Source organism: Hylobates moloch, unplaced genomic scaffold (genome assembly GCF_009828535.3).
Source record: "Hylobates moloch isolate HMO894 unplaced genomic scaffold, HMol_V3 SCAFFOLD_8, whole genome shotgun sequence".
Taxonomy (NCBI): domain Eukaryota; kingdom Metazoa; phylum Chordata; class Mammalia; order Primates; family Hylobatidae; genus Hylobates; species Hylobates moloch.
Window position 1 is genome coordinate 7627807 of NW_026652283.1, and position 10963 is coordinate 7638769.

General features: G+C 40.4%; 1 protein-coding gene across 1 annotated transcript in view; it reads right to left on the reverse strand.

Moving 5' to 3' along the window:
* Window positions 1–10963, reverse strand: part of LOC116473906 (solute carrier family 2, facilitated glucose transporter member 3-like) — a 39787-nt gene that overhangs the window by 24590 nt on the left and 4234 nt on the right. The gene's annotated exons all lie outside the window — the stretch shown is intronic.

A 10963-nucleotide genomic window follows, 5' to 3' on the forward strand; every position in this document is an offset into this window, starting at 1 on the left:
GTAGCCAATTGATCAAGTGGAAGAAAGGGTATCAGTGGTTGAAGATCAAATGAATGAAATGAAGTGAGAAGAGAAGTTTGGAGAAAAAAAGAGTAAAAAGAAATGAACAAAGCCTCCAAGAAATATGGGACTATGTGAAAATAACAAATCTACATCTGATTGGTGTACCCGAAAGTGATGGTGAGAATTGAACCAAGTTTGAAAACACTCTTCAGGATATTATCCAGGAGAACTTCCCCAACCTAGCAAGGCAGGCCAACATTCAAATTCAGGAAATACGGAGAACACCACAAAGATACTCCTCAAGAAGAGCAACTCCAAGACACATAATTGTCAGATTCACCAAAGTTGAAATGAAGGAAAAAATATTAAGGGCAGCCAGAGAGAAAGGTCAGGTTATCCACAAAGGGAAGCCCATCAGACTAACAGTGGATCTCTCAGCAGAAACTCTACAAGCCAGAAGAGAGTGGGGGCCAATATTCAACATTCTTAAAGAAAAGAATTTTCAACCCAGAATATCATATCCAGCCAAACTAAGCCTCATAAGTGAAGGAGAAATAAAATCCTTTACAGACAAGCAAATGCTGAGAGATTTTGTCACCACCACGCCTGCCTTACAAGAGCTCCTGAAGGAAACACTAAACATGGAAAGGAACAACCAGTACCAGCCACTGCAAAAACATGACAAATTGTAAAGACCATCAAGCCTAGGAAGAAACTGCATCAACTAACGAGCAAAATAACCAGCTAACATCATAATGACACGATCAAATTCACACATAACAATATTAACCTTAAATGTAAATGGGCTAAATGCTCCAATTAAAAGACACAGACTGGCAAATTGGATAGTCAAGATCCAACAGCATGCTGTATTCAGGAGACCCATCTCACGTGCAGAGACACACTTAGGCTCAAAATAAAGGGATGGACGAAGATCTACCAAGCAAATGGGAAAAAAAAAAAAAAGCAGGGGTTGCAATCCTAGTCTCGGATAAAACAGACATTAAACAACAGAGATCAAAAGAGACAAAGAAGGCCATTACATAATGGTAAAGGGATCAATTCAACAAGAAGAGCTAACTATCCTAAATATATATGTACCCAATACAGGAGCACCCAGATTCATAAAGCAAGTCCTTAGAGAACTACAAAGAGACTTAGGCTCCCACACAAAAATAATGGGAGACTTTAACACCCTACTGTCAACATTAGACAAATCAATGAGACAGAAAATTAACAAGGGTATCCAGGAATTGAACTCAGCTCTGCACCAAGAGGACCTAATAGACATCTACAGAACTCTCCACCACAAATCTACAGAATATACATTATTCTCAGCACCACATCACACTTATTCCAAAATTGGCCACATAGTTGGAAGTAAAGCACCCCGCAGCAAATGTAAAAGAACAGAAATTATCACAAACTGTCTCTCAGACCACAGAGCCATCAAACTAGAACTCAGACTTAAGAAAATCACTCAAAACTGCTCAACTACATGGAAACAGAACAACCTGCTCATGAATGACTACTGGGTACATAATGAAATGAAGGCAGAAATAAAGATGTTCTTTGAAACCAATGAGAACAAAGACACAACATACCAGAATCTCTGGGACACATTTAAAGCAGTGCGTAGAAGGAAATTTATAGCACTAAATGCCCACAAGAGAAAGCAGGAAAGATCTAAAATTGACACCCTAACATCACAATTAAAAGAACTAGAGAAGCAAGAGCAAACACATTCAAAAGCTAGGAGAAGGCAAGAAATAACTAAGATCAGAGCAGAGCTGAAGGAGATAGAGACACAAAAAACCCTTCAAAAAATCAATGAATCCAGGAGCTGATTTTTTGAAAAGATCAACAAAATTGATGGACCTCTAGCAAGACTAATAAAGAAGAAAAGAGAGAAGAATCAAATAGATGCAATAAAAAATGATAAAGGGGATATCACCACCAATCCCACAGAAATACAAACTACCATCAGAGAATACTGTAAACACCTCTATGCAAATAAACTAGAAAATCTAAAAGAAAGGGATAACTTCCTGGACACATACACCCTCCCAAGACTAAACCGGGAAGAAGTTGAATCCCTGACTAGACCAATAACAGGTTCTGAAATTGAGGCAATAATTAATAGCCTAGCAACCAAAAAAAGTCCAGGAACAGAAGGATTCACAGCTGAATTCTACCACAGGTACAAAGAGGAGCAGGTACCATTCCTTCTGAAACTATTCCAATCAATAGAAAAAGAGGGAATCCTCCCTAACTCATTTTATGAGGCCAGCAGCATCCTGATACCAAAGCCTGGCAGAGACACAACAACAAAAAAAAGAGAATTTTAAACCAATATCCCTGATGAACATCGATGGAAAAATCCTCAATAAAATACTGGCAAACTGAATCCAGCAACACATCAAAAAGCTTGTCCACCACGATCAAGTAGGCTTCATCCCTGGGATGCAAGGCTGGTTCAACATACACAAATCAATAAACGTAATCCATCATATAAATAGAACCAAAGACAAAAACCACATGATTATCTCAATAGATGCAAAAAAGGCCTTCGACAAAATTCAACAGTCCTTCATGCTAAAAACTCTCAATAAACTAGGTATTGATGGAACTTATCTCAAAATAATGAGAGCTATTTATGACAAACCCACAGCCAATATCATACTGAATGGGCAAAAACTGGAAGCATTCCCTTTGAAAACTGGCACAAGACAAGGATGCTGTCTCTCACCACTCCTATTCAACATAGTGTTGGAAGTTCTGGCCAGGGCAATCAGGCAGGAGAAAGAAATAAAGGGTATTCAATTAGGAAAAGAAGAAGTCAAATTATCCCTCTTTGCAGATGACATGATTGTATATTTAGAAAAACCCCATTATCTCAGCCCAAAATCTCCTTAAGCTAATCAGCAACTTCAGCAAAGTCTCAGCATACAAAATCAATGTACAAAAATCACAAGCATTCCTATACACCAGTAACAGACAAACAGAGAGCCAAATCAAGAGCGAACTCCCATTCACAACTGCTTCAAAGAGAATAAAATACCTAGGAATCCAACTTACAAGGGATGTGAAGGACCTCTTCAAGGAGAACTACAAACCACTGCTCAACGAAATAAAAGAGGACACAATCAAATGAAAGAACATTCCATGCTCATGGATAGGAAGAATCAATATCGTGAAAATGGCCACACTGCCCAAGGTAATTTATAGATTCAATGCCATCCCCATCAAGCTACCAATGACTTTCTTCACAGAATTGGAAAAAACTACTTTGAAGTTCATATAGAACAAAAAAGCCCCACATTGCCAAGACAATCCTAAGCCAAAAGAACAAAGCTGGAGGCATCATGCTACCTGACTTCAAACTATACTACAAGGCTACGGTAACTAAAACAGCAGGGTACTGGTACCAAGACAGAGATATCAACCAATGGAACAGAATAGAGCCCTCAGAAATAATACCATACATCTACAATCATCTGATCTTTGACAAACCTGACAAAAACAAGAAATGGGGAAAGGATTCCCCATTTAATAAATGGTGCTGGGAAAACTGGCTTGCCATATGCAGAAAGCTGAAACTGGATCCCTTCCTTACAACTTATACAAAAATTAATCCAAAATGGATTAAAGACTTCAGTGTTAGAACTAAAACCATAAAAACCCTAGAAGAAAACCTAGACAATACCATTCAGGACATAGGCATGGGCAAGTACTTCGTGACTAAAACACCAAAAGCAATGGCAACAAAGCCAAAATTGACAAATGGGATCTAATTAAACTAAAGAGCTTCTGCACAGCAAAAGAAACTACCATCAGAGTGAACAGGCAACCTACAGAATGGGAGAATATTTTTACAATCTACCCATCTGACAAAGGGCTAATTTCCAGAATCTGCAAAGAACTTAAACAAATTTACAAGAAAAAATCAAACAACTCCATCAAAAAGTGGGCAAAGGATATGAACAGACACTTCTCAAAAGAAGACATTTATGCAGCCAACAGATACATGAAAAAATGCTCATCATCACTGGCCATCAGAGAAATGCAAATCAAAACCACAATGAGATACCATCTCACACCAGTTAGAATGGCCATCATTAAAAAGTCAGGAAACAACAGGTGCTGGAGAGGATGTGGAGAAACAGGAACACTTTTACACTGTTGGTGGGACTGTAAACTAGTGCAACCATTGTGGAAGACAGTGTGACGATTCCTCAAGGATCTAGAACTAGAAATACCATTTGACCCAGCCATCCCATTAGTGGGTATATACCTAAAAGATTATAAATCATGCTGCTATAAAGACACATGCACATGTATGTTTATTGCGGCACTATTCACAACAGCAAAGACTTGGAACCAACCCAAATGTCCATCAATGATAGACTGGAAGAAAAAAATGATAGACTGGATTAAGAAAATGTGGCACATATACACCACGGAATACTATGCAGCCATAAAAAAGGATGAGTTCATGTCCTTTGTAGGGACATGGATGAAGCTGGAAACCATTATTCTCAGCAAACTATCACAAGGACAGAAAACCAAACACCACATGTTCTCACTCATAGGTGGGAATTGAACAATGAGAACACTGGGACATGAGGTGGGGAACATCACACACTGGGGCCTGTCATGGGGTGGAGGGAGCGGGGAGGGATAGCATTAGGAGATATACCTAATGTAAATGAAGAGTTAATGGGTGCAGCACACCAACATGGCACATGTATACATATGTAACAAATCTGCACGTTGTGCATATGTACCCTAGAACTTAAAGTATAATAACAACAACAAAAAAAAATTCTAAGCAGCAGAGCATTCAAGAGGTGACCTGGGTACTATTAAAGGCATTCAGTTTTATAAAGAAAGCAAGAGCATAAAAGTTTGAGAAATTTGCAGCCTGACCATGTGATAGAAAAGAAAAACCAATTTTTGGAGAAGATATTCAAGCCAGCTGCAGAAATTTGCATAAGTAGCATGGAGCCTAATATTAATCCTGAAGACCTTGAGGAAAATGTCTCCAGGCCATGTCAGAGATCTTCATGGCAGACCCTCCATCACAGGCCTGGAAGCCCAGGAGGAAAAAGTAGTTTTGTGGGCCAGGCACAGGGTCTCCATTCTGTGTGCAGCCTAGGACTTGGTGCCCTGTGTCCCAGCCACTCCAGTCATGGCTGAAAGGGGCCAACATAAAGCTCAGGCTGTGGCTTCAGAGGATGCAAGCCCCAAGCTTTGGCATCTTCCATGTGGTGTTGAGCCAGTGGGTGCAGAGAAGTCAAGAATTGAGGTTTGGGAACCTCTGCCTAGATTTCAGAAGATGTATGGAAATGCTTGGATGCCCAGGTAAAAGTTTGTTGCAGGGGTGGGGCCCTCATGGAGAACCTCTGCTAGGGCAGTGTGGAAGGGAAATGTGGGGTTGGAACCCCCACACAGAGTCCCTACTGGGGTACCACCTGGTAAAGCAGTGAGAAGAGAGCCACCATCCTCCAGACCCCAGAATGGTAGATCCACTGACAGCTTGCACCATATACCTGAAAAATCCACAGACACTCAATGTCCGCTCATGAAAGCAGCCAGGAGGGAGGCTATACCCTGCAAAGCCAAAGGAGCAGAGCTGCCCAAGACCAAAGGAACCCACCTCTTGCATCAGCATGACCTGGATATGCGACCCAGAGTCAACAGAGATTATTTTGGAGCTTTAAAATTTGACTGCCCCACTGGATTTTGGACTTGCGTGGGCCCTGTAACCCCTTTGTTTTGGCCAATTTCTCTCATTTGGAATTGCTATATTTACCCAATACCTGTACCCCCATTGTATCTAGGAAGTAACTAGCTTGCTTTTGATTTTGCAGGCTTATCGGCAGAAGGGACTTGCCTTGTCTTAGGTGAGACTTTGGACTGTGGACTTTGGGGTTAATGCTGAAATGAGTTAAGACTTTGGGGGACTGTTGGGAAGGCATGATTGGTTTTGAAATATGAGGACATGAGATTTGGAAGGGTCAGAGGTGGGATGATATGATTTGGCTGTGTCCCCACCCAAATCTCAACTTGAATTGTATCTCCCAGAATTCCCAAATGTTGTGGGAGGAACCCAGGGAGAGGTAATTATATCGTGGAGGCCAGTCTTTCCTGTGCTATTCTCGTGATAGTCAATAAGTCTCATTAGATCTGAAGGGTTTATCAGGGGTTTCTGCTCTTGCTTTTTCCTCATTTTTCTCTTGACACTGCCATGTAAGAAGTACGTTTTCCCTCCTGCCATGATTCTGAGGTCTCCCCAGCCATGAGGAACTATAAGTCCAATTAAACTTCTTTTCTTCCCAGTCTCGGGTATGTCTTTATCAGCAGCATGAAAACAGACTAATACACCATCCTTCTCAGTGGGAGCTTCAGAGCAGATCTGTCTTTCTTTGGCTCCATCCACTTTTATTACCGTTTTTCTACTGATTTTGAGGTTGGTTTGCCCTTGCTTTTCTAGTTCTTTATGATGCACCATTAGTGTGTCTATCTGAAGTTTCCTCTCTTTTTTTTAATGTAGGCACTTATAATTATAAACTTCCCTCATAGTACTTTTTTTGCTGTATCCCATAGGTTTTTGTGTGTTGTGTTTCCATTATCATATGTTTCAAGAAAATTTTACATTTTCTTAATTTTTCCATTGACCCACTAGTCATTAAGGAACACATGGCTTAATTTCCATGTATTTATATAGTTTCCAAAATTCTTCATTATTGATTTCTGGTTTTATTCCATTGTGGTCAGAGAAGATGCTTAGTATTATTTCAATTTTTTTTTATTTTTAAATTCTTATGTTGGATGAAATGTTCTGTAAATATATTTTAGATCCATTTGGTCTACAGTGCAGATTAAGTCAGATGTTTCTTTTTGATTTTCTGTCTGGCCAACCTGTCCAATGCTGAAAGTGGGATTTTGAAGTCTCCAGCTGTGATTGTATTGGAACTTATCTCTCCTTTTAGTGATAATAATATTTACTTTATATATCTGAGTACTCCCATGTTGGATGCATATATATTTAAAATTGTTACATCCTCTTGCTGAATTGACCACTTTGTCATCATATAGTGACCTTCTTTTTCTCTTCATACAGTTTTTGCCTTGAAATCTATTTTGTCTGGTATAAGTATAGCTACTCCTGCTCCTTTCTGGTTTCGAATGGCATGAAATATCATTTTCCATTTCTTTATTTTCAGTCCTCTGGTGTCTTTATAGGTGAAGTGCATTTCTTGTAGACAAAAGATCAATGGGTCTTGTTTTTTCATCTATTCAGCCAGTCTGTCTTTCTTTTTTTTTTTTTTTTTGCTGGTGCCAAAATTTATTTAGCCTGTTTCGCTGGGACAAACTCATGTTCAATGCCACTCAGTATAATTTCAAGTCTGATAAGCGTCTAAGTATTTTTACCCCGCTTCTAAAACCTGATGAGGAATTCAAAATAAGCACACAGCATTAAATGACATTTATTGTTCCATAAATCTTGAGACCCAAAAAGGAATGCTAAATAGACAAGCAAAACTTTTAAAACAAGAGATAAACTCACTTCTTTCCCCAGTGACTGGTACAGAAAACACGTGGTCACACAAAAGCAAAGGGAAAAAGTCAGAAAGGAAAACTCTCTGCCTATAGGATCTATAGGAGTTACAGATATTTTCAAACCAATGATGAAAATAGATAGTGCTTCTCTGTAGCAAATAATTAACCCCCTTTATGAATAAAACATACAATGTCAAAGCTTCTACCCACTGAAGTAGTTTGTCTTCTGGGAGAGATTTCAAACTCAAAATTACTCATTTCCTATTTTTTGCCTGAACACAATGAGGATCAAATAGTACATTCAAATCAGGACACCTGGGTATATGCACAGAGATATCCTACAATTAAAATGGAATAGAAGTTGAAAAAAAAAATTCAGTCCCCTACACCACAAGCCTCAAACATTCTTGCTGATGGATTCTGGGAAGGTTTTGGATGAAGGACGGAGATATGGGAGGAAAGTGAGAAAACAGTGGATTCCCTTTGAAAAGTATGCTAGCAGTAGCCAGTCTATGTCTTTCAATTGGAGAGTCTAGTCTATTTACATTCAATGGTATTATTAACAAGTAAGAACTTACTCCTGCCATTTTCTTGTTTTCTGATTATTTGTGGCCTTTTCTTCCTTCTTTCTTTCCTTTAGTGAAGGTAATTTTCTCTGGTGATAGGATTTAGTCTCTTGCTTTTCTTTTCTTTTTTTTTTTTTGGTATTGCTTCTGTGTTTTCTTCTTTGAAGTTACAATGAGGCTTGCAAATACTCTCTTATAACCCATTATTTTAACCTGATAATAATTTACCACTGTTTGCATAAACAAACAAGCAAAAAGAAAAAAAATTCTATGCCTTAACTTCATCCCCCAACTTTTTAGCCTTTTCTTGTTTCTATTAATATTTTTTTGTCTTGACTATGTCTTGAAAAGTTGTTATAGTTATTATTTTTGATTGGTTCATTGTTTAGTCTTTCTAATTAGGATAAGAATAGTTTAGAAAATACACTTGCAGTGTTATAATATTCCGTGTTTTTCTGTGTATTTACTATTACCAGTGAATTTCGTACCTTCATATGATTACTTATTTCTCATTATGTTTTTTTCTTTCTGATTGAAGTACTGGCTTTAGCATTTCTTATAAGACAGGTCTACCGTTGATAAAGTCTCTCAAGTTTTGTTTGTTTGGGAAAGTGTTTATTCCTCCTTCATGTTTGAAGGATCTTTTCACCAGATAAACTATTTTAGAGTAAAAGTTGTTGTTGTTGTTGTTGTTGTGTCCTTCAGCACTTTAAATATGTAATGCCACTCTCTCCTGGCCTGTAAGGTTTCCACTGAAAAGTCTGCTGCCAGATGTACTGGAGCTCCCTTGTTTGTTATTTGCTTCTTTTCTCTTGCTGCTTTTAGGATCCTTTCTTTATTCTTGAACTTTGGAAGTTTGATTATTAAATGCCTGAGATAGTCTTCTTTGGTTAAATCTGCTCGTTGTATAACCTTCTTGAACTCAAATATTGATATCTTCGTCTAGGTTCTGAAGAGAACTTCTCTGTTCTTATCCCTTCCAATAAGGAAGTTATCTGTTATTAGCCCTTAAATAAACTTTCTATTCCTATATTTTTCTCTCCTTCCTCTTTAAGGCCAATAACTCTTAGAATTACCCTTTTGAGTCTATTTTCTAGATTCTGTGGGCATGCTTCACTGTTTTTGTCTGTTTGTTTGTTTTTTTAGATGGAGTTTCCACTCTTATTGCCCAAGCTGGAGTGCAATGGCATGATCTCGGCTCACTGCAACCTCTGCCTCCCAGGTTCAAGCAATTCTCCAGCAGCAGCCTCCTGAGTAGCTGGAATTACAGGCATGCACCACCCTGTCCAGCTAATTTTGTATTTTTAGTAGAGACAGGGTTTCTCCGTGTTAGTCAGGCTGGTCTCGAATTCCTGACCTCAGGTTATCCGCCCGCCTCGGCCTCCCAAAGTGCTGGGATTAGAGGCATGAGCCACCATGCCCGGCCAACACTAATTCTTTCTTTTGCTTGATCAATTATGCTATTAAAAGATTATGTTGGGGGGGTGGAGCCAAGATGGCCGAACAGGAACAGCTCCGGTCTACAGCTCCCAGCATGAGGACACAGAAGATGGGTAATTTCTGCATTTCCATCTGAGGTACCGGGTTCATCTCACTAGGGAGTGCCAGACAGTGGGCACAGGACAGTGGGTGCAGCACACCATGCGTGAGCCGAAGAAGGGCGAGGCATTGCCTCACTCGGGAAGCGCAAGGGGTCAGGGAGTTCCCTTTCCTAGTCAAAGAAAGGGGTGACAGACCTGGAAAATCGGGTCATTCCCACCCTAATACTGCGCTTTTCCGACGGGCTTAAAAATGGCACACCAGGAGATTATATCCCGCATCTGGCTCAGAGGGTCCTACGCCCACAGAGTCTCGCTGATTGCTAGCACAGCAGTCGAGATTAAACTGCAAGGTGGCAGCGAGGCTGGGGGAGAGGCACCCACCATTGCCCAGGCTTGATTAGGTAAACAAAGCAGCCGGGAAGCTCAAACTGGGTGGAGCCCACCACAGCTCAAGGAGGCCTGCCTGCCTCTGTAGGCTCCACCTCTGGGGGCAGGGCACAGACAAACAAAAAGACAGCAGTAACCTCTGCAGACTTAAATGTCCCTGTCTGACAGTTTTGAAGAGAGTAGTGGTTCTCCCAGCACGCAGCTGGAGATCTGAGAACGGGCAGACTGCCTCCTCAAGTGGGTCCCTGACCCCTGAGTAGCCTAACTAGAAGGCACCCGCCAGTAGGGGCAGACTGACACCTCAAACAGCTGGGTACTCCTCTCAGACAAAACTTCCAGAGGAATGATCAGGCAGCAGCATTCACGGTTCAGGAAAAGTCTGCTGTTCTACAGCCACCACTGCTGACACCCAGGCAAACGGGGTCTGGAGTGGACCTCTAGTAAACTCCAACAGACCTGCAGCTGAGGGTCCAGTCTGTTAGAAGGAAAACTAACAAACAGAAAGGACATCCACACCAAAAACCCATCTGTACATCACCATCGTCAAAGACCAAAAGTAGATAAAACCACAAAGATGAGGAAAAAACAGAGCAGAAAAACTAGAAACTCTAAAAAGCAGAGCACCTCTCCTCCTCCAAAGGAACGCAGTTCCTCACCAGCAACGGAACAAAGCTGGATGGAGAATGACTTTGATGAGTTGAGAGAAGAAGGCTTCAGATGATCAAACTACTCTGAGCTACAGGAGGAAATTCAAACCAAAGGCAAAGAAGTTAAAAACTTTGAAAAAGAATTAGACAAATGAGGAGGGTGGAGCCAAGATGGCCGAATAGGAACAGCTCCGGTCTCCAGCTCCCAGCCCCAGCGACACAGAAGACTGGTGATTTCTGCATTTCTGCTTGA